The 27734-nt window shown below is 40.0% G+C and overlaps 1 long non-coding RNA gene across 1 annotated transcript in view; it reads right to left on the reverse strand.

Moving 5' to 3' along the window:
* Nucleotides 1–3864: 3864 nt before the first annotated feature.
* LOC136858290 (uncharacterized) overlaps nucleotides 3865–27734 on the reverse strand; it is a 40734-nt gene continuing 16864 nt past the window's right edge. Inside the window, exons 2-3 of the long non-coding RNA XR_010858625.2 lie at nucleotides 21858–21938; nucleotides 3865–5750 (exon numbers count right to left, since the gene is read on the reverse strand). This is a non-coding gene — a long non-coding RNA (uncharacterized lncRNA). The remainder of the gene's footprint in view (nucleotides 5751–21857; nucleotides 21939–27734) is intronic.

The following is a 27734-nucleotide window of genomic DNA, read 5'->3' on the forward strand; positions in this document are numbered from 1 at the left end:
GCGCCTTAAGTGCGGCCAGTATCCAGTATTCGGAAGATAGTACACTAGGTTCGAACCCCACTGTCGACAGCCCTGAAAATGGTTTTCCGTGGTTTCCCATTTTCACACCAGGCAAATGCTGGGGCTGTACCTTAATTAAGGCCACGACCGCTTCCTTCCCACTCCTAGCCCTTTCCTGTCCCATCGTCGCCGTAAGACCTATCTGTGTCGGTGCGACGTGAAACAACTAGCAAAGAAAAAGAACCTCGTGCGGAATAATCTGCATGTTTTAAACCATATCTGATTTAATATCTAGGACTTAAAACGACCAACCTGTGAAGTTTTGCTTTTGTACGGAATGTTTTGAAATATTTATTAACATCTAGGTTATAGAAGACCGCCCTTCATAAAAAGAAAGTTATGTTCGTGCCTGAAACGGTTTCGTAAGAATGGATATTGTGCTTTGAGAGTCAACTGCCATCTAAACCTCTTAGGGGAGAAATGTTTTGAAGTATACGGTATTTTACACCTAGGACATAAAAGAAGACCCTTCTCGTAAAATTACAACTTTGTACGCCAAACGGTTTTGCAGGGATGAATAATTTAGTTTACAGACCTAACCTCATTTGACACTAACGGTGGAACGTTTAAAAATATTTCCTATTTCACACCTAAAATTTAAAATATGTATACCGCTATTTGGAATTTTGTGTTCCTACGATAAACCGTTTCGGAGGAAAGAATTAATATATTTTTTCTCGGATCCTTGTTTAACCCTTGTTAACCCTTGTTTAATTCTCTGAGGGTTGAAATGTCTTTCAGACCTTCTTTTTTTTAATACCTATGATAACATTTGACATTTTAACTTCGTAATTCAAACGGGTTCATACAAACGTATATTTTTGGCATTGCTCCTCATTCCTCAGTCAAACCCCCTTAGCGGTATATTGTTTTAAGTCCATTTCTTATTTGTATTCTCATAAAAATAATTCAACTCCTTTTTTTTTTTTTTTTTTTTTTTTTTTGCTAGTTGCTTTACGTCGCACCGACACAGATAGGTCTTATGGCGACGATTCAACTCCTTTTACACCCCCTTAAGTTGATTCTCCCCCAACAAAAAATGCGTGTTTCTTTATTTTTAAAGGTGATTTCAAATACCATTTTTCACGTCCGTAACATCCTTCGTGTTTGCGATATAAGTATCCTCACACAAAGAATTAAATTCTCGTCGTCATAAGACCTGTCTGTGTAGGCGCGACTAAAGCAACTTGTAAAACAAGAATAATTAAACTCATTTACCCACCCGTAATTGTATTTTCCGGAAAAAGAATGCGTGTTATTTTATATTTAAAGAAGATTCCAAGCACAAATTTTCATGTCTTTAACAACTTCACTTTTTGAGATATAAGTATCCTCATAAAAATTTCAACCCCTTTTCAGTCCTTGTTACACCCCCTTTAAGTGGGTTTAACGAAAACAGAAAAATACGTGTTTGTTTATTTATTTTAAACGAGATTCCAAATACAAATTTTAACGTCTGTAATATCTTCAGATTTTGAAATACCAGTATCCTAATAAATATAATTCTACCCCTCACTCAGTCCTTTTTATGACCCCCAGCCCAAATTGAGTTTTTCGAAAAACAAATAGTAAGTATGAATTTATATTTAAAATAGATTAATAATACCAATTTTCACGTCTGTAACGTGTTACGTCTTTGAGATATACTCATTTTAAAAACACACCCCCTTTGTCAGTCCTGTTCACACCCACCCACCCCACCTTAAGTAGTTTTTCAAAACACAAAAAATACTTGTTTCTTTATTTTTAAAGGGATTCCAAATACCAATTTTCATGACTGTAACATATTCAGTTTATGAGATGTAAGTATCCTCAAAATGGTATTCAGCCACGTTCTGATCTTTTCTCACCCCTTTAACAGGATTTTTCCGAAAACAAAAAATCGTGTTTCCTTATTTTTCAAGCAGATTCCAAATACCAATTTTCACGTCTGAACCATCTTCAGTATTTGATGTATAAGTATCCCCATAAAAAGAATTCAACTAAGTTCAATTCTCTTCACCCACCCCACCCCTTTAAGTGGATTTTGCGAAAACAAAACAATACGTATTCATTTTTAAAGGAGATTCCAAATGCCAGTTTTAATGTCTGCAACATTTTCAGTTTTTTATATATAAGTATCCACATAAAAATAATTCAACCCATTTTTCAGTTCTTTTTATCCCCCTCCCCCGCACTGAAGTGTTGTTTTTCGAAAACAAACAAATGCGTGTTACTTTTTCTAAAAAGAGTACCAATTTTCACCACTTTAACGTGTTAAGTTTTTTTATATGTACTGTACATATGCTCATTTTAAAAACGTATCCCCCTTTAACACTTCCCTTTAAGTGGATTTTCAGAAAACAACTTACGCGTGCTCCTTTATATTTACAGCAGATTCCAAATACCAATTTGCACGTCTGCAAGATGTTCCTTTTTTGAGATATATTTTAAGAATTCACCACCTTTGTCGCTCCTGTTCACCACCACCTATGTAGATTTTCCAACAAAAAAAACCTGTTTCTTTATTTTTAAAGGAGATTCCAAATAGCAATTTTCTTGACTGTAACATCTTCAGTTTTTGAGATATAAGTATCCACATAAAAGGTTTTCAACCACTTTTTTCACCTTTTTTCACCCCCTTGACTAGATTTCTCGAAAACAAAAGAAATACGGTGCTTCCTTATTTCTAAAGCAGATTCCAAATACCAATTTTCATGTCTTTAAACTTTCAGTTTTCGAGATATAGATATATTCATTTTAAAAATTCACCCCCTTTCCACCCCTTAGCGACGGAATATCCAAAAATTCTCCCTTAGTGTGTACACACACGCACATTAATGGTGTCCCGACATAAACAATCAACACTGCCCCACTCCAGTACTGAAAAGGAGGGGAGAGAGTAAAGGGATAGTGTTGAAGGCCACTCCAGTACTGAAAAGGAGGGGAAGGGAGTGAACAGGTAGTGCTGAATACACAGTGTGTGTATTCCGGCGTTATACTGTAACATTGTAATAAGATGGCTCATATCCTATCACAGGTGAATCGAGAACGTATTATTGGCATGTGGGAGGCTCACATGGTCCCCCAAGCAATAGCACAAGCAATACCATGCAGTCTTAAGACAGTTTGGAGATGGATAGGAATATGGCAAGAACGAGGTGAATTGGAATTGCGGAAGTGCTGAGTGTTGAATGTGAGAAACGTTAAGGACGACACAAACACGCAGTCCCCAGGCCAGGGATATAATCATTTACAATTAAAACCTCCTGACCCTGCCGGGAATCGAACCCGGGGCGGCCGGACGCGTTGCCCCGTACACGGCGGGGCCGGACGAGTAGGTAACCTAATGCTGTTCTTCAATACATCTGCCATTCGATCACAACGAAGTCTTGTAGCGGGCTGTCTGCATGCAGTCCATGCAACAATGCGTTAAGCGAGAAGGTGAGTCATTGTGCCTTCAACACTACCCCTTCACTCCCTTCCCCCATGTTTTGTACTGGATTGGCCTTCAACACTGCCCCTTCACTGTCTCCCCTTCTTTTCAGTACTGGAGTGGGGCAGTGTTGATTGTTTAAGTCGGAACACCATTAATGTGCACGTCTGTACCTACATTGTAATATATGCATATGCAAAATTTCATTTCTTTTTTGTCCAGTACTCTTGGGTCGGCGATGATGAATCAGTCAGTCAGGACAAGTTACTATATATAGAGAGACATTAACTTACTTCTTTACTCAGAGTTACATCTATCGAGTACTGGAAATGTGAAACATGGGAATAGTGAAGGAAAATTTATAAAATTAGGAATGATACAAGGATTACTACGATATTATAACAATTTATTATAAAATGATACAAACACTACCTTTAACATTTAACCTTCAATTAAGAAAAAATGTTTTAACAAAGAATTTTACAACGTAATGGATGCCAGCATTGAAGAAAATGTTGTGTATTTCTGGACTGAAGAACAGCAAGCAACGGTTAAGTATATACCAGGTACACGCACACATCCAGCATATACAGTATAGGCCTACATAGTATATGGAATCACTATCGTTTACTAGATAACAGTAGCATGTTCCCGCACTTTTAGATATGAAATAAAAGTCATAGTTTAAAAAAATCAAAGCGTCGAAGAAATTACCTAAGATTTACGAAAGGGTGGCTTCACTGTCATCGCCTCTTGAGCAGAAATCACTGTACTGCTCAGTTAGGTGATGAAACAAACATGTGGTACGGAGGGTTACCCCACTTAATTACAGGATTGGACCTTGAGCGCACGTGCCGCCCCTGGAAGCAGCTGCACATGTTTCTTTGTTTTTTTCTGTCTGGTTAATGTAATTTAGAGAAGTGCGCGTACAGTCATATCATACCATAGTTGCCACAAGGTCTGCAGAATCGCAGATATATGGCCTTTCCGATGCTAATATCTCATTATCGAAGATCGTACAACAGTGTAAAATGAAAGGTCTCAACACTAGTAAGTCCTTTGTAGGCAATTTGATAAAATTACATCAGAATGGTCTCCCGCCAGAAACAACAATTTTGAAAAAAACGCTGCTGAAAAGAGTTCGACTCTCCCGACTCCGGACATCATTAAGAACTTAAAGGCTGCTGTCTGGAAGGAAAATCCACCAACTCAAAGACACCTTGCCAACTACACAAGCACATATAAAGGTACAGTCTACCGTATTAGTAAAGAATACCTGAACCTGGTAAAGCGGCACAAGGCACCTGGACATGCTCTGATTTCAAGGAACGTTAAAGAACGGCTCACGAATGCCAGAAAATTGTACGAAAACTACCTAGCAAGGGATAAATGGCAGTCGGTTCTTTACCCTGGATGAAGCTTTGGTTTATTTGAGTGACACCAACAAGCCCCGGGCAATTTACTATCACTCAAAATTCCAAAAGGGCACTCAAATTTCGTCAAGGAAAACAAAGAAACGTTTGCTATGGGGTTCATGGTAGTAGCAGGACATTGTGCCCGGGGTAAGCTCAGAATCCTCAGAGTGCCGAAAAATGTGAAGATCAAAGGTACCTACTTTCAGAAGAATGTCACGGACCCCTATTTTCGACGAAGATTTCCCTCGGCTGTACGGTGGCGATGCTTCAAATGTCTGGATCCACATGGATAAGGCACCCAGTCATACTGCCCCATCATCAGTCACCTACTACGAGAGAAAAGAAGTATAGACGGGTGTCCGTGTCATCCATTTAGTGACATCCCTGTTAAATCCCCGGATGCCTCGCCGATGCATTTCTGTGCCTTTGGTCTCATGAAAACAGGGCTTTCTTCTAGACGTCCCGCCACTACTGATGGTCTTTGGAAAGTGTGCAAGGAGGTATGGGACAATATTACTCTTCCTGTACTCCTTCGAAGTCTTCTACAGTGCAAACTGGAATGTAGGGCAATAGTCTGTACCCGTCGCTATCACATCGAGCACAATCGGGTCTGGAGAAAAGGCAATGTCTAGCACAAAAGGTACGTCAAAATCGTCCAAAATTTAACTGGGGCAACCCTCCGTATTTAACACCATGACAATACGCTAGTTATGGAAAGTCTTACATCCGTTATAATGAATTTGATATACTGTATCTGTGCAGTACAGCCTAAATGATAGAACTTACTGAAGTATTTTCTTGAATGAATTTTGTTCCTTGGTATGGAATTGGAGTGCTGATACCGTGGAAGTATATTTATCCTGAAAGCAAAATAAATTATTTATTAATTATACTATCATACATTGCATTTCCCATTCTAATAACACCTGAAGTTTAATAGTGGTTTCTTTGATCACTATTGTAGTCGATCTCGCGACCGCAACCACTTAGGCTATCATTTTCATAAAGGAGCTAATGATGTTAGTCTCTCTATAACTCTCTATAATGTTCCATATATGTGAATCAAAGTTGTTTTTTTGTACATACATGATTACAAAACTTCGTTATTATTAACCCATACAGAGATGATACTTCAGAGATAACTACTTTCCGTATGTTTTCTTCTACTGACTATAATGATTTTAAACTACTTATTCAGTGTACGGGTAACTGGTCGATTTGGAGTCTCCCTCTTCCAACTTCGGTCGTCCGAAGTAGAAGAGCCGAGACTTGGTTCATCCTGAAATACTAGCATGCATTCCTGTATGTGTAGCTTAAGTGTCCCATAATATCCTTTTAACCATGTGTACTCGTGCTAATTTCGCTGTTTCATTTTTTTTTTCAGCATCATGTGCCCCTTCCCTCATGCACTAATTTCATTTTTTTCTCCCACAAGCTTTTTATAATTGTGAATAGTTTTGATAGTTTCCCTGGCCTTCTCCATTCCCTGTTTATTAATTTGACAAGAGTATAGTACTCAGATTCTCTTTCCATTTTATTTATCTCTTCCGCTTCCAAGTATTTAACCCGTAATGCTCTTGTACTTTCACACTGTCTCAAGAAATGTGCATTTCCTAACTCCTTTTCACACAATAAACATGTATTTGCAACTTCTGTAAATGCCTTATTTTTATAAACTCCCATCAACCACCATATCATTCCCCTGTATTCTCTTTTGGTTAATTTATCATGTATTATTTTCATACCTGGGTATATATTCATGAATTCTTCCAGAGTTCTCCTATTATTACCCTCAGCTCTTAGCCTTTGTATTTCTATATCTGCTACCCTCTGTGCCACTCTCCCACAGACTTTTCTTTCTTCTAAATCGTTGTCCCAATAGTTCCCCATCCCAATTCCTTCTAGTATATTCTTTAAGTTGCCCGCCCAGTACCCATCCTGATACCTCATTTGGTGTCGGTAAGCTATATCTAGAATTTCTCCCCCTCCTCCCCTTTTTAACCTAAACCAATATTTTATTAATCTCTTAATTATATCCACTTTTATATTAATGTCAGTACACATTAATCTTGCTCCACTATTCGCTGTACATATTGGTAAGCCTGTAATTATTTTAATAAATCTACTAGTGACTGAATCGAGCATTACTATTTCCTTTTCTGTGCCCCATACTTCTGAACCGTATGTCATTTTAGATTTAATCACAGCGTTGTATACATTTCTTTGTACCCTAAAATCAATATTAGGCATCCTGTTATCTAATATTCTTATACTAGCTAGGGCTGCTGTACCAATCAGTTTTGCTCTCTTGACGTGTTCAGACCAATTTCCATTTCCTGATATGATAATTCCTAAATATTCTAACTTATTAACTACTTCCAGATTTACTCCTTCAAGATACCATTTTTCCTTTTTTGCTAATTTGTTCCCGTTTTTGCACACCATTACTCTAGTTTTCTGTGCGTTAATTTTCATATTCCACTCTTTACAGTACTTCTCGATACCATCAATACTTTTTTGCATTGCAACTGGCGTTAGTGTGAACAGGAGTATGTCGTCAGCAAAGACAAGACCAGGAATATCCTGATTTTCTAAACACGGCAGTGCTAATCTTTCCTCAACTTCAAATTCTAGTATATCATTAATGAACAATAAAAATAAAATCGGTGACAATTTACATCCCTGTTTCAAACCCATTTTAGAAATAATATCTCCTACTACTACTCCTTCTTTGACTCTCACAGTACACTTTACTTCAGCATATATCTTTTCTATAGCCCTTATCATTTTACATGACACTCCTACTTGTCTCAATCTAGTAACGACTGCCCCCCTGTTCACAGTATCGAATGCTTTTTCTAAATCTATTGATGTAATATAGAGCTTTCCACGTTTTTTCTTTACATATTTGTCAATAAGAGTTCTCACAATAAAAACTTATCTGGTGTTGTTCTCCCTCTTCTGAAGCCACTTTGAAATTCCGATAGGATTGAATGTCTCTCTGCCCAGTTCCTTAGTCTATTTGCTAGTATACCCGTATATACTTTCCCCAATGTATCTAATAAGGTTATTCCCCTATAGTTTCCTGGATTTAATCTATCCCCTTTATTTTTGTATATAGGGCATATAATCCCCTCTTTCCAAGCTTTTGGAAATATCCCTTTCTCGAATATCTTATTGAATATCTTTGTCAAAATTTCCAACATGCCGCTTCGTTCTCCCACCTCTTTCCAAAATTCATATGTGATACCTGAAATAGCTCCTGATTTTCCCTTTTTGGCTCCTTGTAACAGGTTCCTTATTTCATGAGTCGAGATAGCCTCATCTAATTCAGGCAGAGTGACACTCAAACCCCTCGAAACAGTAATCCCCTCATGCTGAGCTCTCCATTTGTCTTCTTTATTTAATAATTTCTCGAAATACTGGACCCATGTACTATAACTTATATTGGTCCCCCCAGAGCCCGACTTCTTCTTTGTTATTTGATTTATTTTATCCCATACTTTCCTACTGTCATTGTCCTTACACTTTTTATTTATGTCTGCAGCCATCTTTTGTTGCCATTCCAACTTCGTCTTTCTTAACAATTCTCTGTATTCTTTCCTTTTTTTACAAAATTCGTTTCTAGCTACTTGACCACCATCCACCCTGTATCTCCTAAGTGCCTTCATAACTTGTGACTTTTTCTTTACACATTCTGGATTATACCATCCACCTCTTATCTGCGTTTTACTTAGATTTTGCCTCATACCTTTTCCTGCCATTCCTATTAAATTTTCTATCCTGGTTAGGGCTTCCTCCACTCTATTCTCTTCTATCAATTTTACAATACCTATTTTCCAAATCTCAAAATTTTCTCCATTGAAGTACTCTCTGAATTCATTTCCTAATTCTTCTCTCCAACGATACCTAGCTATTTTCCTCTCCTGTACGCTATCGTAAACGATCTCTTGCGCTCCTATCTCTTGAATAATTAATTTTATAGATACTGGCATATGATTTGCCTCTGCCCAATCCTTAATGCTTATCTCTTTGATAATTTGCAAACTCTCCCTACAGCATAAAACTAGGTCAATTGTACTGCCCCCATTTTCTACTATATAGGTTAGTTTTCCACTCTCATCTCCAAACCACCACCCATTCAATATATAAAGCTCCTCTACCGCGCATAACTCTAGTAGTTTTTCTCCATTTCTGTTACATTCTTTATCCTGGCTATTTCTATTAACTAGTAATACCCCGTCCTCAAGTTGACTATAAACTGGTTTCTTGTCCCCTATCCTCGCGTTAAGATCGCCCATAATAATAATGCTTGCCTGATCATACGTACTTCTCATTCGTCTAATTTCTGTCGCTAAATTCTCAAAAAAATCCTTCTGCGCAAATGGGGAGCTCAAAGGTGGATTATATATAAAAGCTATACATATTTCATTCCTCCAGTTGACCCTATCTAATATTCTTATAATGATGTTAGTCGCTTAAGGGAGGAGCGCCTCACACAAGCAGAATATGCCAAAAATGGCCATTTAAAAATATAAGTTAAAAGATAGTGGCTTTTTGTACATAGATACAGAGTTTCATGTAAAAAATCGACATAGCTTTAGAGACTGACATTTTAGTGACAGCCTGCACATTGCCATGGGCCTGGCAATGGATGCCAATGTACAGCAGCTCTTGATAGTGTCGTACAGGTGTCGGATGTCAGCTTGTGGGATGGAGTTCCATGTCTGTTGCACTTGGTCGGTCAATACATGGACGGTTAATGCCGGTTGTGGATGACGCTGGAGTTGTCGTCCAATGATGTCCCACACGTGTTCGATTGGGGACAGATCGGGGGATCAAGGACATGTTTTTGCTAAACAGGCGAACATTAAATTTTGCCTAGTTCCTTTATATAAATTAACATCTAATAGTTGGAGGCCAAGGCAACATGTCGACACTCTGTAGAGCATGTAGGTTATAAAAGCGACATGGGGGCGTGCATTATCCTGTTGGAAAACACCCCCGGCAATGCTGTTCATGAATGGCAGCACAACGGGCCGAATCACCAGACGAACGTATATATCTGCAGTCAAGGTGCATGGGATAACCACGTGAGGGCTTCTGCTGTCATAGAAAATTGCTCCCCGGACCAGAACTCCCGTTGTAGGTCCAGTGTGTCGACGCCGCAGACAGGTGAAATGCAGGCGCTCACCTGGCCTCCTTCTAACGAACATACGGCCATCACTGACACCAAGGCAGAACCAGCTTTCATCGAAAAACACAACGGACCTCCACTCCACCCTCCAATGAGCTCTCGCTTGACACCACTGAAGTCGCAGACGGCGGTGGTTTGGGGTAAGTTGAATGCACGCCGCAAGGCGTCTGGCTCGGTGCTGTCCTTCAAGTAACCGATTTCGAACAGTTCGTTGCATCACTGTGGTGCCACTGCCGCTGCTGCAGACGCAATCCGCTGCGCCACAGCCATACCCTGAATACGGCGGTCCTCCCTCTCGGTGGTGCCAAGGGGACATACGGAGCCCGTCTTCTTGCGAGCATACCTTCTCGTGATCACTGCTGCCAGCACGCATGCACAGTGGAGACATTCCTGACAAGTCGTTCTACATTAAGGCGGAAAGAAAATTCACCTTCACGAAGCACTATTATACGGCCTCGTTAAACCGCAGTGAGCTGTTCTTGATCGCACTCACAGTCACTCCGTCCAGTCTCACAGGTAACTAACGCTCTCGCTTTTTTTTTTGTCGGGGGGGCCCCCGAAGCCCGCTCCCCCCGCGTGACCAACGACTCAATCTACATGGCCTTCGACATGCTATTATTTCTAAGAAGAAGAAAGAGATAGCAGGGAGGAATGGGAAGTGATACAAGGAGTATCTGCCGGTTTCCGAGTCAGACTCGCTACCACGGCAAAGTTTGTATTGGTTGGATAGTGTTAAGGTACGGTATTGAAGGGTCAGGGAAAAACCACATAGGCAGAAAGAAGAAAGAGCCTACATGTAAAACCTGACATTTTTTGATAGCACATGCAAGGATGTGGGCTGGAAAAAGACCAGAGGTTGTGTTAGTTAGGAACAGGTAACATGCACAAAACATAAGCCAATTCCTCGCCATTCCATCGCCTGGGGATCAGTCCGTCTGGGCAACAGCACAGCCCGCATTTAAAGCAAACCTGGTGTGCAACCGTGGGACCACTACTAGCGCCACGCTAATGCGGTTTTGCGGGAAATTTGAATCAACGTCATCTTTAAGATGTATAAACACGCCTAACAACGTTCGTTAATCTAGCACATCCCCTTCTTGGTGTTTGGATGTTTTTTTCTGCCAGTATATATATATCACAAGTAGATATATAGTAGAAAGAGTTGAAGACGACCGAGCAAGTTGAAAGTGCGGTTAGAGTCGCGTAGCTGCGAGCTTGAATTCGACATATAGTGGGTTCGAATCCCACCGTCGACAGCCCTGAATATGGTTTTCTGTGGTTTCCTATTTTCATACCAGGCAAATGCCCTCCTTTCGTTGCCGGAAACCTTTGATGGGTTAGTGCGACGTTAAACCACAAGAAATAGGTAAAGACTGATGAACCACAAGAGAATAAGTACATTATGGACGTTCGACGTTAACAAATACTAGAAAGAATTCTCATTTAGTAAGATTATCAGTGAGTGACCAGTCTGCTTCATCTAAAATGTAAGTATAGCTTTGTCGAACAATAACATTTTACCCAGTGTCGTTTGGAACAATAGCTTTTTATTACAGAGTGGATAGTGTGTTCCACTCTGCTTCTCTGAAAATCGTCGTTAATAAACTATCATAAGGTTGCCAGTCTGGAATGCTACCACGAACGACATGGCAGAACGTTGTGCTTTCCGATCAATCTCCTTTCTATCAAAAATAAGGTTCCTAGAAGGAACCTAGGCCAAAGGCAGGCATTTATAGAAGTCGAGGCACATGTTTCCCCTAGTGCACCGACACTGCATCATCATACATAAGAGGCTTGCAGTGGTGTCTCAACGACGCACTAGCCGCCAGCGTCTTGGAAAGTTGTAGCATTCCAACTGATGAGCCCAATGCTACACTGGGGCGAAACGCTCGTAATTTCACCACTGAAAAAGCCTAAAGAGTGTAAAGTGTAAATGTTTTAATCTCCTTTCTGTTTAGACGAAAATGATGACAAGCTGTGTGAGTGGTGTCACTCAGGACTGCAATCCTATAAGTCATACGAGGTGATATGGTCATAAAATACCAACTTGAGTGCATATCCCAACAATCATTACGAGTGTCCAGTGTGCGCATGGCGCCGTTTTGAGAACGGAGGAAATTCTGCGTTGCAGACTGACGCTCATTGTCAGTCCGCATACAACGACCAGCACCTATGCTATCAGGACATGCTGTGGCCCGCTAGGTCGCTATAAGCACCACTCTCTGGAATGTGTGGAACATGATATAATGACAAATGCAGAATTACAGCCTTTTGCTAGAAAAGATTTGAGCTTTGAACACTAGTGAATGACGTCGAACACCATTAAAATATTATTTGATTTGATGTTCAGACGGAATGCAGGTATTGCAAGGCAGGAATGAACACACATTGATTTATTCTGCACAATTTCTACGTATAACAATGAGGTATGTATCAACTTTGAAACACTATATCTGTTTGGGAGATAAGTACAAGTAATCTTATGGAATGTATGGTTGAATGTCCGCAGTTCATAAAGCATATGTTTTTTTTTTTTAATTAGCGAATGGTTTGTCCGAGGGAGGAGCATGAAGTAGAGTGCGATGGTTGTGAGGCAGGTAGTAGCTTTGCTTGCCTCTCGTCCTATACCACCCGCAGTACCATACCATGCTTTAGGCAGTATTCATGCGTAATGTGTGAGAAGCAATTCTAAAAACATCATTCCACTTCAGCTGTACCCATCACTTCACTGCAGGCGTCAGGACGTAGACATGCGTAATGTACAAGGAACAATTCTAATTACATCACAGCACTGCAGTTCCAGGTAGTATTTATGCATAAGTTGTAAGAAATCGTTCTGCGTACAAGAAGCAAACGTTTTCATACTGGAAAATATTGTAATGTATGTCAGCAAAGCGTTAAATTGTTCATCATTAGATACTCCCTGAGCTACAAACCTCAAATTTGCAACATTCTTTAAATTTTTGAAATAGGTTTTGAAATACGTTCATATGTCTTCAGGGCGCTACCAATAACAATATGGAAATATATTTGTACATATCATCCAAACAACCTGCATATCAAACATAAACTGTGAAAACTTAACGAGTAACACAATTGCTTTATGGTGATCGGATATTCAATAGTGTAATGTATTGTCAGGAAGATTCTGGTTCACTATCATTGTTTGTCAAACTCTCTCTCTCTCTCTCTCTCTTTCTGTGTGTGTGTGTTTTTTCTCTTCACAAACACTATGGAATTGTCTACATTGTTTCATCTGGAAATGCATCGAGCATATCGTATCCCGAACAATATATTACCTTACACATTTTTACTGTAATCGTATGCTATTTTATTTGGCCTAAGTTTCCATCAAAATGTCTTCTAAATATATTCTGATAGTCACCATATAACTCAGACTCATTTGCCAACGGCACGAGATGTAGCACAGGACTTCGTTCCACAGACATTTGGGCAGCATTTCTCACCACTTCTGCATTCGAAGTCATTGTAGCAGCGTGGGGTGCAACTCTTCACGTAGCTAGGGTCGGGACAAAATCCTGGCCGAGCTGAAACAAAAATGCAATCATTGTAATCACCTCGATCAGCTGTGTATTGCAAATAATGCTACCCGGGTGATATACGTTCCACTTTAAACATAATGTTTCCTCTCCAGGGTTGCAGAGTTCACAATAACACTGCATTCGACGGCTTGTAATGCAAAAGTAAATCCTTAAGAGAGTAAATGCATTTGCCGACAGAGAATTTTGAATGTATATTATACGAAATATTCTTTTACATACCAGCAAGTATATGATGATGAGAACCGGGCGAGTTGGCCGTGCGGTTAGGGGGCGCGCAGCTGTGAGCTTCCATCCGGGAGAAAGTGAGTTCGAACCCCACTGTCGGCAGCCCTGAAGATGGTTTTCCGTGGTTTCCCATTTTCACACCAGGCAAATGCTGGGGTTGTACCTTAATTAAGGTCACGGCCGCTTCCTTCCCATTCCTTGGCCTTTCCTATCCCATTGTCGCCATAAGACCTATCCGTATCGGTGCGACGTAAAACAAACAGCGATATGATGAGATATGGATTTTCCCGTCTTCAAAATCCACTGCATTCAACCTGGATGTTATCGTCAGTACTGACCACCGGTTACCGCTGTCCTCGTCAACAACACCAACTCACCCTGTGTGTCTATGAGAAAATGAAACCGCGAATCCATGACGTGAATTAAGAATGTAAAACCGCTGGATTAATATGGAAGTCTCAGAGATGTGAACTAGACTGCGAAATTATTCTTAATTTACCGTATATGACATCTCAGCAACGTCGCCGCTACCTTCTCACCCCCTGAATATCGGCTAGTGCACGTAATGGCTTACAAAAGATATATATATGCACTTGTGATATGAATAAAACCTATGGCGCAACACCCGATTAAAACCTTGGCCTGCATATACTGGAATGTCACGTAGTCAGCGTGAGGACATCCTCAGTAATATTGTTTGACTTTCTTGACCGGGTTCGCAGCCTCTCAAATCATACAGCTTCTCACTTGCCCTCATGAGACTGAGTGAACCCATATCCAGCTCTCAGTCCAGAAATTCAATCCCTGGACTGGCCTGGAATCGAACCCTGAGCTTCTAGGTAACAGGTAGGCACGCTACCCCCTAAACACGGGGATCGCTGTGATATAAATATCGTGGTTTTTTAACTTCTCCATAAGAGGCGGAAATTTCTAACTTCGTTTCTATCTCTTTACGGAGTTTACCATTACCATTATCAGACTGCATCTATAAAATGGACAACGCCAAGCCAGAAAACGAGCGTTATGCGGCCCAGTAACAGGTCATCAGAGCCACTGTTTTGCAGCTACTAGCCGCGTCTAACTGCCAACTCGCTGTGAATGGGAATATAGAAAGATTATAATTCTCCAGTACCTACTTCTTACAGAAGATGTTGACATTGCTGTCCCTTGATAAGTATGCATTCCTGACAACTTCAAATGATGTTCTCATTGACTCGACACTGTTCGTCTTCAGAAACGAACGAGATTTCGTGACGAATGTTCTGTTTTAGTTGTCCTTCGTGTGCAGGTTTGATCTTTATAGCCTGTTCTGTAGCTATCCTTACGAATAAAAGTCATAGAGGTTGGGATCTGCGTAGTGGGGTGATTTCACATTATCTATAAATAATTATAATAAACAAGGCCAAGGGGCTCATGAGACGTTATTAATATCTGCTTACACTACTGTCATTCTCAAAGTGTCAATTATACGTATGGTGTTATTTCACTATACTTACTTCATTCGGTTCACTGCCAATATCCATTTTTGTCTTCTTTCTTTTTAGTATTGAACGCGAAAAACTCTACACTGGTATTGCTATAACGTTCTGCATTATGACAATGGTTATGTCCCGTTTGCGATCACAACAAAATTTGTCCCATTTGCGATCACAGTAAAATTATCAGCAGCCACATAACCGTGTGATAAGAATTTCCCAACCCGTCCCCTCTCGCTTGACCGCTTTTTGAAGTAATATTAGTCTATAGTTTTCAACATTATTATTCCAGCTGCAGACATCCATCGTTGATGTAGCTTTTGTTGTTATCTGCGTGCTTACTTACGACGTGTACTTCATAGAGACGAAGAGAAGCAAGCCTTGTGCTTTATATAACGGATACTCTTACAGAAATTTACGGAAAAGTCAGGAATGTTTGTTGACATGGGTGTTTAACTTTTTTGTGTACTATTTGCCTTACGTCGCACCCACACAGATAGGTCTTACGGCGACGATGGGATAGGAAAGGGTTAGGAGTTGGAAGGAAGCGACCGTGACCTTAATTAAGGTACAGCTCCAGCATTTGCCTGGTGTGAAAATAGGACACCACGGAAAATCAACTTCAGGGCTGCCGACAGTGTGGTTAGAACCCACTATCTCCCAAATGCAACCTCATCTTTTCGCGCTATAATTATAGATTTATCACTTCTTAAACTTACTTTAATCTAAACATTTTCTTAAGATTAAGTTTTGGAATCTTGTACGTGTAATCCGAGCGTGCAGACAAAATTACCATTTTATTTATGAAGATGAAAGTAGGCTGAGTGGCCAAGCTTGCATTCGGGGAAGCGCGTGGGTTCGAACCCCACCATCGGCTGTTCTGAGATAGTTTTCTATGGTTTAATATTTTCACTTCCAGGCAAATGCCAGGACAGTTCCTATCCATAGGTCAGAGCTGAGTTCTCCCACCCCCTTACCCAATTTTATTCCCTATAACACATTTCATCTTCATTAGTTCCTCAACTGCGGTTGGTGCCAGGACGGTCATCCGGCCGTAGAAACATCTCATCACCGGCCCGCTGTCAAGAAACGAGACTAAGGGGTAGACATACATATATATACTGTAGATGAACGTAGGATAATTATATTTTGAACATCTACTTACTTAACGTGTCAGTATGAATACTTAAACAGTTTGGGCGTTATTTAAGCAGTAATTTAATAGTGTCTCCTACTGTATAAGAAAGTGTCAGTTTACCGCTGAGTCTGATATAAGTTACAATGACATAAAAAGGGGTTGCACTGTCGAAGCATGAGTGTTATAGCAAAATCCTTTGTTTTGAGATTGGAAAGTGTAAAATTCAGCGGTTTTAATACTCCCATCCTTTGTCCTACTTCTTAAAGCTCATTTGACCGCCTTCACACCTACAACCTACTGGTAACCCTAAATAAAAGGTTCATTTGAATCCTGTTTATTCTCTGCCAGTTCCGATATTAACGCATCAGACTCAATCGGTACATATAAGTGATAAACGTTTCAACATAAGAATCATAGTAGCCTGCGTAGTTTTCGCCAGTTACTTGAGGGCTGTCTTCCTGTACCAGTCCTTCAGCAGGGAACTTCCTCCGGTGTTTGTAGGTCATTATGTTCTCACTGATAAGAGTGGTCGCAAATGGGACAATGCTTAACCCGTCAAAAATACTGTAAATTAGTCTTGTATTCTACCTGAGTGATCGCAAATGGGTCGACACCATGACAATTCACGACACAACAGTGTCGTTTAGCATGATGAAGATGTTCCATATTGCCTCTATTTGTAAATTAAGTGTTACAATATACTATTATTGAGACAAATAGCACATCTTTCCGTCAATCAGTACCACAGTCGTGTGTATGGCCTGCACGCCACCTTTAGCGCTAGTAGACACTTGCACGTTTGCCATTGTCACATCCGAATGCCCCACAAATCTGGATATTGCACGATTTGACCAGCCAGCCAAATGAAGACCCACAATGAGGCCCCTTTCAAACTCTGGCAGGCGCTGATTTATTACGGACATTATAGACAGAATTGCGGATCACATTAGCGAGAGATTGTTTAATTATGGAAGGAACATAACGACCACTGTCTACCAGTCCCAAGGACTCCAGGAGTGCAGTTTCAAACCAATAACAATGGAAACGAGCCGTTGCCGTCAGAAACAGGTATGGAGATTTTTTGATTTTATTTTCTTTCAGGAGAGAGAGTCAATCAGTCACTACTGATCTGTATTTAGGGCAGTCGCCCAGGTGACAGATTCCCTATCTGTTGTTTTCGTAGCCTTTTCTTAAACGATTGCAAAGAAATTGGAAATTTATTGAACACCTCCCATGGTAAGTTATTCCAATCCCTAACTCCCCTTCCTATAAACGAATAGTTGCCCCAATTTGTCCTCTTGAATTCCAACTTTATCTTCATATTGTGATCTTTCCTACTTTTAAAGACACCATCCAAAGTGATGTCCTCCCACGCCATATCTCCACTGACAGCTCGGAACATACCACTTAGTCGAGCAGCTCGTCTCCTTTCTCCCAAGTCTTCCCAGCCCAAACTTTGTAACATTTTTGTAACGCTACTCTTTTGTCGGAAATCGCCCAGAACAAATCGAGCTGCTTTTCTTTGGATTTTTTTCAGTTCCTGAATCAAGTAATCCTGGTAAGGGTCCCATACACTGGAACCATACTCTAGTTGGGGTCTTACCAGAGACAAATATGCCCTCTCCTTTACATCCTTACTACAACCCCTAAATACTCTCATAACCATGTGCAGAGATCTGTACCCTTTATTTACAATCATATTTATGTGATTACCCCAATGAAGATCTTTCCTTATATTAATACCTAGGTATTTACAATGATCCCCAAAAGGAACTTTCACCCCATCAACGCAGTAATTAAAACTGAGAGGACTTTTCCTATTTGTGAAACTCACAACCTGACTTTTATCCCCGTTTATCATCATACCATTGCCTACTGTCCATCTCACAACATTATCGATGTCATTTTACAGTTACGCACAATCTTGTAACTTATTTATTACTCTGTACAGAATAACATCATCTGCGAAAAGCCTTATCTCTGATTCCACTTCTTTACACATATCATTGATATATATATAAGAAAACATAAAGGTCCAATAACACTACCTTGAGAAATTCCCCTCTTAATTTTTTCAGGGACAGATAAAGCTTCACCTACTCTAATTCTCTGAGTTCTATTTTCTAGAAACAGAGTCACCCATTCAGTCACTCTTTTGTCAAGTCCAATTGCACTCATTTTTGCCAGCAGTCTCCCATGATCTACCCGATCAAATGCTATAGATAAGTCAATCGCAATACAATCCAATTGACCTCCTGAATCCAGGATATCTGCCATATCTTGCTGGAATCCTACAAGTTGGGCTTCAGTGAAATAACCTTTCCTAAACCCAAACTGCCTTCTACCAAACCATTTATTAATTTTGCAAACATGTCTTGTATAATCAGAAAGAATGCTTTCCCAAAGGTTACATACAACGCATATCAAACTGACTGGCCTGTAATTTTCAGCTTTATGTCTATCACCCTTTCCTTTATATACTGGAGCTACTATTGCAACTCTCCATTCATTTGGTAAAGTTCCTTCATGCAAACAAAAATCAAAGAAGTACTTCAGATATGGTACTATATCCCAACCCATTGTCTTTAGTATATCCACCGAAACCTTATCAATTCCAGCTGCTTTCTTAGTTTTCAACTTTTGTATCTTACTGTAAATGTCATTGCTGTCATAGGTAAATTTTAATACTTCTTTAGTATTAGTCACCTCCTCTATCTGGACATTATCCTTGTAACCAACAATCTTTACATACTGCTGACTGAATACTTCTGCCTTTTGAATATCCTCGCATACACACTCCCCTTGTTCATTAATTATTCCTGGAATGGAACCTGTTTCTGCCTTAAAGTACCTATACTCTTCCATTTTTCACTAAAATTTGTGAGGCCACCAATTATGCTTGCCATCATGTTATCCTTAGCTGACTTCTTTGCTAGATTCAATTTCCTAGTAAGTTCCTTCAATTTCTCCTTACTTCCACAGCCATTTCTAACTCTATTTCTTTCCAACCTGCACCTCTTTCTTAGTCTCTTTATTTCCCTGTTATAACATAGTGGATCTTTACCATTCCTTACCACCTTTGTAGGTACAAACCTATTTTCACATTCCTCAATGATTGCTTTAAACCCATCCCAGAGTCTGTTTACATTTTTATTTACCGTTTTCCACCGATCATAGTTCCTTATTAAAAACTCCCTCATGCCTGTTTTATCAGCCATATGGTACTACCTAACAGTCCTAATTTTAATATCTTCCTTTCTTTCACATTTATTTTTAATTACCACAAAAACAGCTTTGTGATCACTATTACCATCTATTACTTCGGTTTCTCTATAGAGCTCATCGGGTTTTACCAGCACCACATCCAGGATATTCTTCCCTCTAGTTGGTTCCATCACTTTCTGAATCAGGTGCCCTTCCCATATTAACTTATTTGCCATTTGTTCGTCATGCTTCCTGTCGTTCGCATTACCTTTCCAATTGACATTTGGTAAATTGAGATCACCCGCTACGATCACGATCCTATCCTTATCGTTTCCCACATAGCTGATTATCTTATCAAATAATTCTGAACCAGCATCTGCGCTACCCTTTCCCGGTCTGTACACTCCAAAGACATCTAGTTGCCTATTATCTTTAGAAATGAGCCTTACCCCTAGAATTTCGTGCTTGTCGTCTTTAACTTTTTCGTAGGTTACAAATTCTTCTTTCACGAGAATGAATACGTCCCCTCCTACCATTCCTATCCTATCTCTACGATACACCCTCCAGTTCCGTGAGAAAATTTCTGCATTCATTATATCATTTCTCAGCCATGATTCAACTCCTATTACAATATCTGGTAAGTATATATCTATTAAATTAATTCTATTCCTTTCTTTACAATACTTCTACAGTTGAGCACTAACAGTTTTATGTCATCCCTACTTGATTTCCAGTTCCCTGTTCCCTTAACACCGCTCGCTAGCGCACCCTGTTTCCCTGAATGTACCTCCCTATAAACCTTCTAAACAAATTTCCTATCTTATATGTACCACTGCAGTTTAAGTGAAGGCCATCTGAGCGCAGATCCCTATCTTCTACCCACCCATTAGGATCTAGAAATATATTTCACTTCCAGTTTCCCACATACCCACTCCATAGTCTCATTTAAATCCCCAATCACTTTCCAGTCAGTAGTATCCCTCCTACAGAGTATTCCACTGATAACAATCTCACCTTCCTTAAACTTCACTCCTTCTCTTCTACTTTCCTCAACATCTGCCTTAACCTAATTTCTGGATAACACTCTACCCTGGTACCCTTTCCTCCACACACTTTCCCGACATGTCTAACCATAGAATCCCCCTGGTATTTCACACTGTTTAAAAGATTACTTACGTTCGGAGCTACTATCATGGAGACTTAGCGACTGCGTTACTAAGGGTACCGTACGCAATGAAAGCAGGGAGTTAGCTTCTTGTTAACCTTGTTTCACTGGCTGAAACCTACAGCTACTCAGATTGGAGAGAAGAGAAAAAGAGCACAACGTAGTACTAAGTAATTTGCCATCTATTTACTGTACATTATTATGGTAATCTGGAATACCTTTACATGTTTTTCTGCTTTAACATCTGTCAGATCACAAGACAATATCGCTATCGTCTATCTATGTAGTAGTAAATTTGAAGTAATATAAAAACCAAACCTGCATTTAAAGATTATTTTAAAAATAATTTTTATGAACTCCGTAGCAAAATGTGTGTAATGTAAAATCAAAATGTAAACTTCTATCGATTTATTATAACTAATCTCATAAAACATAAGTTTACCGTTAATATAGAACGAAAGTAATACAAATATTAAAAAAGAGAAATATATTCTAATATTAACGGCTATTCCGCTATGCATTTTTCTCAAAACTATAAATTATACATTTGGCAGGTTTTGCGCATGATCCCCCATATTCTCACTGAGGCCCTATTATCAACATTAATGGCTTTGTTTTACTCTAATAGCCTACCGCCTCATTGCCGATAAACAAAGATAAGTATACAACATATAGGAAGAGGGATGAAAAACAACCACTAGAACAATAAAAATATATTAAATTTCCCTTTGGGAAAATCTAAGATAATAAATATATCTTTCAATAAAACGTGTGATGTGATGTTAGCAAGCGTGCAGGCTGTAATTTGAAGTATTGATGGTTGGCCATGACACGGATCCACGGCCTGTGCAGCTCCCAAGGTACTGTTGTTACGTAACATCGCGACACATTTTGTTACATGACACTATTTCCTTACATCGGATGAACCCCAGCTCTAAGACACATTTATGTCTATATCACTCCATGTCATTAATAATAATAATATAAAAGAAATACTTACTACCGATCTGAGAAGAGGAGTAACCCACAAACGTGAGAAAAACTACTGCAACGGTGATAAACAAGACAATTGTCTTATTACCTGAAACAACACCAAGTATTTTCGTTAACCACTTTCACAATTGCACGGGGAAACGAGAATCATATGAAACAACCAATAAACCACCCTTACTGAAACAGATCTTGGACATTATCCACAGTTAAGCAAAGTGGGATACAGACTTGACACGTGATGTGGCAAAACTGGCCACGCCAGTAACAAATGTGATACAGCTTCAATCACCGGCTCGCTTTTTATTGACACAAAAAAACAGCGTGTTCGTACCACGCCGCTGCTCCACACTAGCAGCGACGGCGTCACATTTATATTCTTCTTCAGTCGGCGACGTCGTCACTTAGTACGTTTACATGCAGGATTCAGATCGATCTGAGTACACTTCTCGTATTGAAAACGCCATGTAAACGGGGTCTCAATTCGGATTGAGTCTCAAGGTCGATACGGTAAAATCTAGGATCGTATCGTACTCAGTTCGAATTGAGTTCCATGTAAACGCGGATCGTACTGAGATCGTATTGAAAACGACTGCGCACACAGTCCATGTTTGTTCTGACAAAATCATCATCATTAAAGTTCTGTCGAAATATAAGCCAGTAAATATATTTACCTGTATAAATGATCAGCAACTGCAATCATATTATAAGACGGCCAGCCCTGGCGATTAAGAAAATCACGATAACCTTCTGCTGGGAGTAAAATTTGAATGTGCGTTCTATCTATTGCACCAATTACATTTAGAATACCACGCATACTTTCAAAACTGAAAGTTATCTCCTGGGCTTCTACTTCATTTGGCGGTTTTAAATTCTAAGAGGTGATATCGATTTTACTACAATTCTGCTTCGTCTGTATACGTCGTTGTTGCCTGGCGGATTCAATACGATACTCAAATACTACATGTAAACGGGGATCGTATTCAATACGGTAAGTGTACTCAAATCGATCTCAATCCCCATGTAAACGTACTAACTGAATGATGTAGAAATCACCATGCGACGTAAAGGTAGGAAATGACTAAGTTTGGGAAGCAGCCGTTCCTTAATTAAGCTACCGTCCCAGCATTTGTCTGGTGTGCAAACGAAAACCCGCAGAAAACCATCTCTAGGGCTTGAATGCAAGGTTACAGCTATGTAGGCAAACCACATAGCCAACTCGCTTGGTATTCCCTGTTTGTCCTTGAAGGTGACCAACACGGGTAACCTCTAGTGATTCTGAACTTGAGAGCGAGAAGTGGCGACTGCAAGGCCCTACTGCTTCAGCTTACTTGTGTCAGGTTCTTAATTTGCATCTTTCCTATCTGATCTGCCTTTGTCAGCTCTTGTCCTCTAGATGCACCAGGCTTCTCCGGAGGCCACACACCATTATTATTATTATTATTATTATTATTATTATTATTATTATTATTATTATTATTATTATTATATCCGCCGCCGCAGCGTAACGGTTAGTGTTATTAGCTGCCGTCCCGGGTTCGATTCCCGGTACTGCCAGAAATTTAAGTATGGCAGGAGGACTGGTATGTGGTTGAAATGGCGCACGCAGCTCGCCTCCATTAGGGGTGTGCGTGAAAAGAGCTGCACCACCTCAGGATACGAGTTTACTTTACTTATTATTATTATTATTATTATTATTATTATTATTATTATTATTATTATTATTATTATTATTATTATTATTATTATTATTCGACTGAATGGTGAGCATCGCGACCTTTGGTTCCGTGGGTTCTGGGCTCGATTCCCAGCCGACTCGTGATTTTAGTAGCATCTGGTTAATTTGTCTTGTTCGAGGACTGGGTGTTTGTGTTTGTATCAATATGCACCTCATCATAGACACACTACCAACCACTAAAGAAACGCCCAATAGTGAATACATCTCTCCATATAGGATTGGCGTCAGGAAGGGTACCAGAATGGCCGGGCTACACTGTAAGGGCGTGACAGTGGAGATCCGACAACGTCGCTTGGAGTCAAGCCTGTGACTTCTGTGTTCGTAATTTGTAAACAAGTCTAACATGGTGTATCGTTATATTTTGTGTTGTGCGTGAATTAACTTGATGGCATTGTTTAAAAATTCAGAGTATACTGAAGAATTGTATGCGTTGTAACTTAGTTTTAAAAATTAACCTACAAGCTATTTGGTACCCTAGAACGACATTAATTTACGGCAAAGGTGAGCTTTCTTATGTTGCAGTATGCATAATAGTGACAATCCACATCGTTTTTAAAGCCATTCAGTGTTTGTATTTTTCAAATGACAGTAGTTTAAAAGTGCAGCATGATTGTGTTATGTTATTTTATGTTGACAAGTATGACAACAACAACTAAAGCTAGGCTTAATTTGAGATACCAAGGCATTGCTGTGTTTCTTCGTGCTCTAGCAACTATGATTCTAATCCAGGATACATTTCAGTGTTAAGATATCCTAAGGATGATGCCTATCAGTACACACTTTCAGGGCTCTCGTTCAAACAACAAGTGCCACAATTGAGTTGATAAGCTTTTGTTTAGATCTACCTTGCCAGGAAAGTTTCAAACCGATTAACCTGAGAAAAGATTTAGTGCTTATAGACAGCTGTGTGGTGCCAATTTTAATGTATCTGTTTTACAAGTTTTTGAAGCTGGCAAGAAGATAAGAGTGCAGTGTTTGCTAGGATTAAGGCCTGAAAAATATAAAGAAATACAAGCAAAGACATGTTTCAATTAGAATCCGATTCATTGAACATAACTGACGAAACAGAAATATGCAGTGAATTTTTCAGTGGTAGTTAAAGTAAATGAAACAGAAGTAGACTTCGATAAAATGTTTCCTTTCATTTACATTTCAGGTTGTGTAGCTTTTAGGCTAGCCTGCAAACTTAATTGCAGATACTGTATCTCGAACATATCAAATGAAAGAGTGGAAAATGATATGGGTTATCGGTCCCATCAGAATTGCTCTTAACCACTTGTATAAGTGTTTAAAAGATCATGCAGATTTTAATCTCTGAGGAATATGAAGTGGCATTCCTTCGGAGTATGAATCAGAAGTGTGTATTGATTCAGCTTGCAAGGCAAAGTTTTGTCCTATTTTGTAAATATTTTAATCAACAACTACACAAAACATGTTAATGATTCTGATACTATGGTTAAGAGTTCTGGCAAGAAAAGAAAACTGATGATCCCGGAGTGATTATGTTGTAAGTTGATTCTCAATGTTAAAATTGTATTTTGATGGACATAGGATTGTATTGTTTTTTCTAGTTGTAGCCATATGTTTGTTTATTCTCATATTTACATCGACGTATTTATTTTAAATTTTCACTTTATTTTATATGTATCGAATGAAAACTGCTTTTCCAGTAACGTTTTATTTGAGAAAACATAATTGAAGGTTAACTTCCCGTATCTTACAAGTAAGACTCCAAGGAGTAGCAGTACAAGGTTGCCAAGTTTCAGTGTCAGGGACTTAGTGTAGTCTGGCCATGGAATAAGACATTCGATGGAACCATACGGAAGAGGTGTCTCAAATAGGCTACAGTGGGCATGTCAAGGTCACGAGGTGACTGACGGGTTTGAGCAACACCTCCTAAACAATTCCAGGGAAACAAAATATTACAAGAAATACTACTACTTTAACATTCTAAATCCAGCATCATCATATACAATTTCATACACAACTTACGTATATCCAGTACAATACGACTTACAACACTATATGCTGAGCTTACTACTAGCTTAATATTACAAGTGATAACAAAGTTAAAACATAATTAACCAACAACAACAATACATATATTACTTCATATAAGGGCACACATAACTAATTGAGTTCAACACGGCGTTTACATAACATGTGCGAAACAACATGCTTTGTAATCATGGTATAGCAAGAAAATAAATGAAAACGAAAACCTACAACCTGTTTTCCAGTCATTGACCGGGTCAGGGATGTAATGAATGAAGCATATCTAGGCTATTAGTACGATGGGGTCGCCCCTCCCAAAGTGATTTATTAATGACTGATAGATGCTATGAAATGAGAATGGAGAGTGTTGCTGGAATGAAAGATGACAGGGAAAAACCGGAGTACCCAGAGAAAAACCTGTCCCGCCTCCGCTTTGTCCAGCACAAATCTCACATGGAGTGACCGGGATTTGAACCACGGTATCCAGCGGTGAGAGACCGACGCGCTGCCGTCTGAGCCACGGAGGCTCAGCAAGAAAATAGATAATCATTTTAAATGTATAAGCAATAAAGAACAAAATGAAAGGCTTTCTTGGGGGACTTAACTTGCTGAATTCTACTATGAATAACTATGAAGCGAAATTATTCCTAATGTCCGCCTTTGTGGTTAGTGTGATTAGCTGCCACTCCTGGAGGCCCGGGTTGGACTCCCGGCTCTGCCAAGAAATTTGAAAAGTTGTAAGGGGGCTGGAACGGGGTCCACTCAGCCTCGGGAGGTCAACTGAGTAGAGGGTGGTTCGATTCCCTCCTCAGCCATCCTCGAAGTGGTTTTCCGTGGTTTCCCACTTCTCCTCCAAGCAAATGCCGGGATGGTACCTAACTTAAGTCCACGGTCTCTTCCTCCCTCTTCTTTGCCTGTCCCTTCCAATCTTCCCAACCCTCCACAAGGCCCCTGTTCAGCATAGCAAGTGAGGCCGCCTGGGCGAGGTACAGGTCCCCCTTCCCGGTTGTATCCCCCGACCCAGAGTCTCGTGCTCCAGGACACTGCCCTTGAGGCGGTAGAGGTGGGATCCCTCGCTGAGTTCGAGGGAAGAACCGACCATGGAGGGTAAGCAGATTACGAAAGAAGAAAGAATAATTCCTAATACTATTCCGTTACGCTTATGTAACAAGACAATATGTTAACAAACATAAACAATAGGAAATCGGCTATGATAAAAGTAACATCTCTTCAAGCAACCATGTTGACACAAACGTACACAAATACAAAAAACACACTAATCCGTTACTGTGCCAGTCCTTATACTACAGCCTATGTAGCTGTATGATTTCACATGTCGCACAATCGGTACAATTATTCGCGCACCGTTCGGTTGGACACTCTTAGTGCAGGCAAGTCTCATAACTGATTGTAGGTGAGCGACTGATAATCGAGATCGGAACCTAGGCTTGTTCAAGTTCGTTGTTCTTCTTCTTCTTTCGTTTTGGCCGACTATGAACCACGTTAATTCGAATTAATGTTCATCTGTTTCTGGGCTTTAATCCTTGTTCAGCACTCCTTCACTCTCTCACTCCTCCTTTCTTCTCTCAACCGAGCTCGATAGCTGCAGTCGCTTAAGTGCGGCCAGTATCCAGTATTCGGGAGATAGTAGGTTCGAACCCCACTGTCGGCAGCCCTGAAAATGGTTTTCCGTGGTTTCCCATTTTCACACCAGGCAAATACTGGGGCTGTACCTTAATTAAGGCCACGGCCGCTTCCTTCCCACTCCTAGCCCTTCCCTGTCCCATCGTCGCCGTAAGACCTATCTGTGTCGGCGCGACGTAAAACCACTAGCAAAAAAAAAAAAATTCTTCTCTCAATGGCGTTTGGGTAGGAGATCTAACTTTTTCTTCAAACCGCTTCGTGGTCTTGATCCTCGACTTGTAAGCATCCCTGTTGCTGATTTCCGTTCCTTGTATTCCCATTTCTTTCAGGCCCCTCTTCACCTCATGTTACCAGCGTAATGTAGTTTTCCTATTTTCAAAATGTCGTATTATCTGATTGGTCAGTGTTCCTGGGTTCTCGATAGCTGCAGTCGCTTAAGTGCGGCCAGTATCCAGTATTCGGGAGATAGTAGGTTCGAACCCCACTATCGGCAGCCCTGAAAATGGTTTT

Source organism: Anabrus simplex, chromosome 1 (assembly GCF_040414725.1).
Source record: "Anabrus simplex isolate iqAnaSimp1 chromosome 1, ASM4041472v1, whole genome shotgun sequence".
Classification (NCBI taxonomy): Eukaryota; Metazoa; Arthropoda; class Insecta; order Orthoptera; family Tettigoniidae; genus Anabrus; species Anabrus simplex.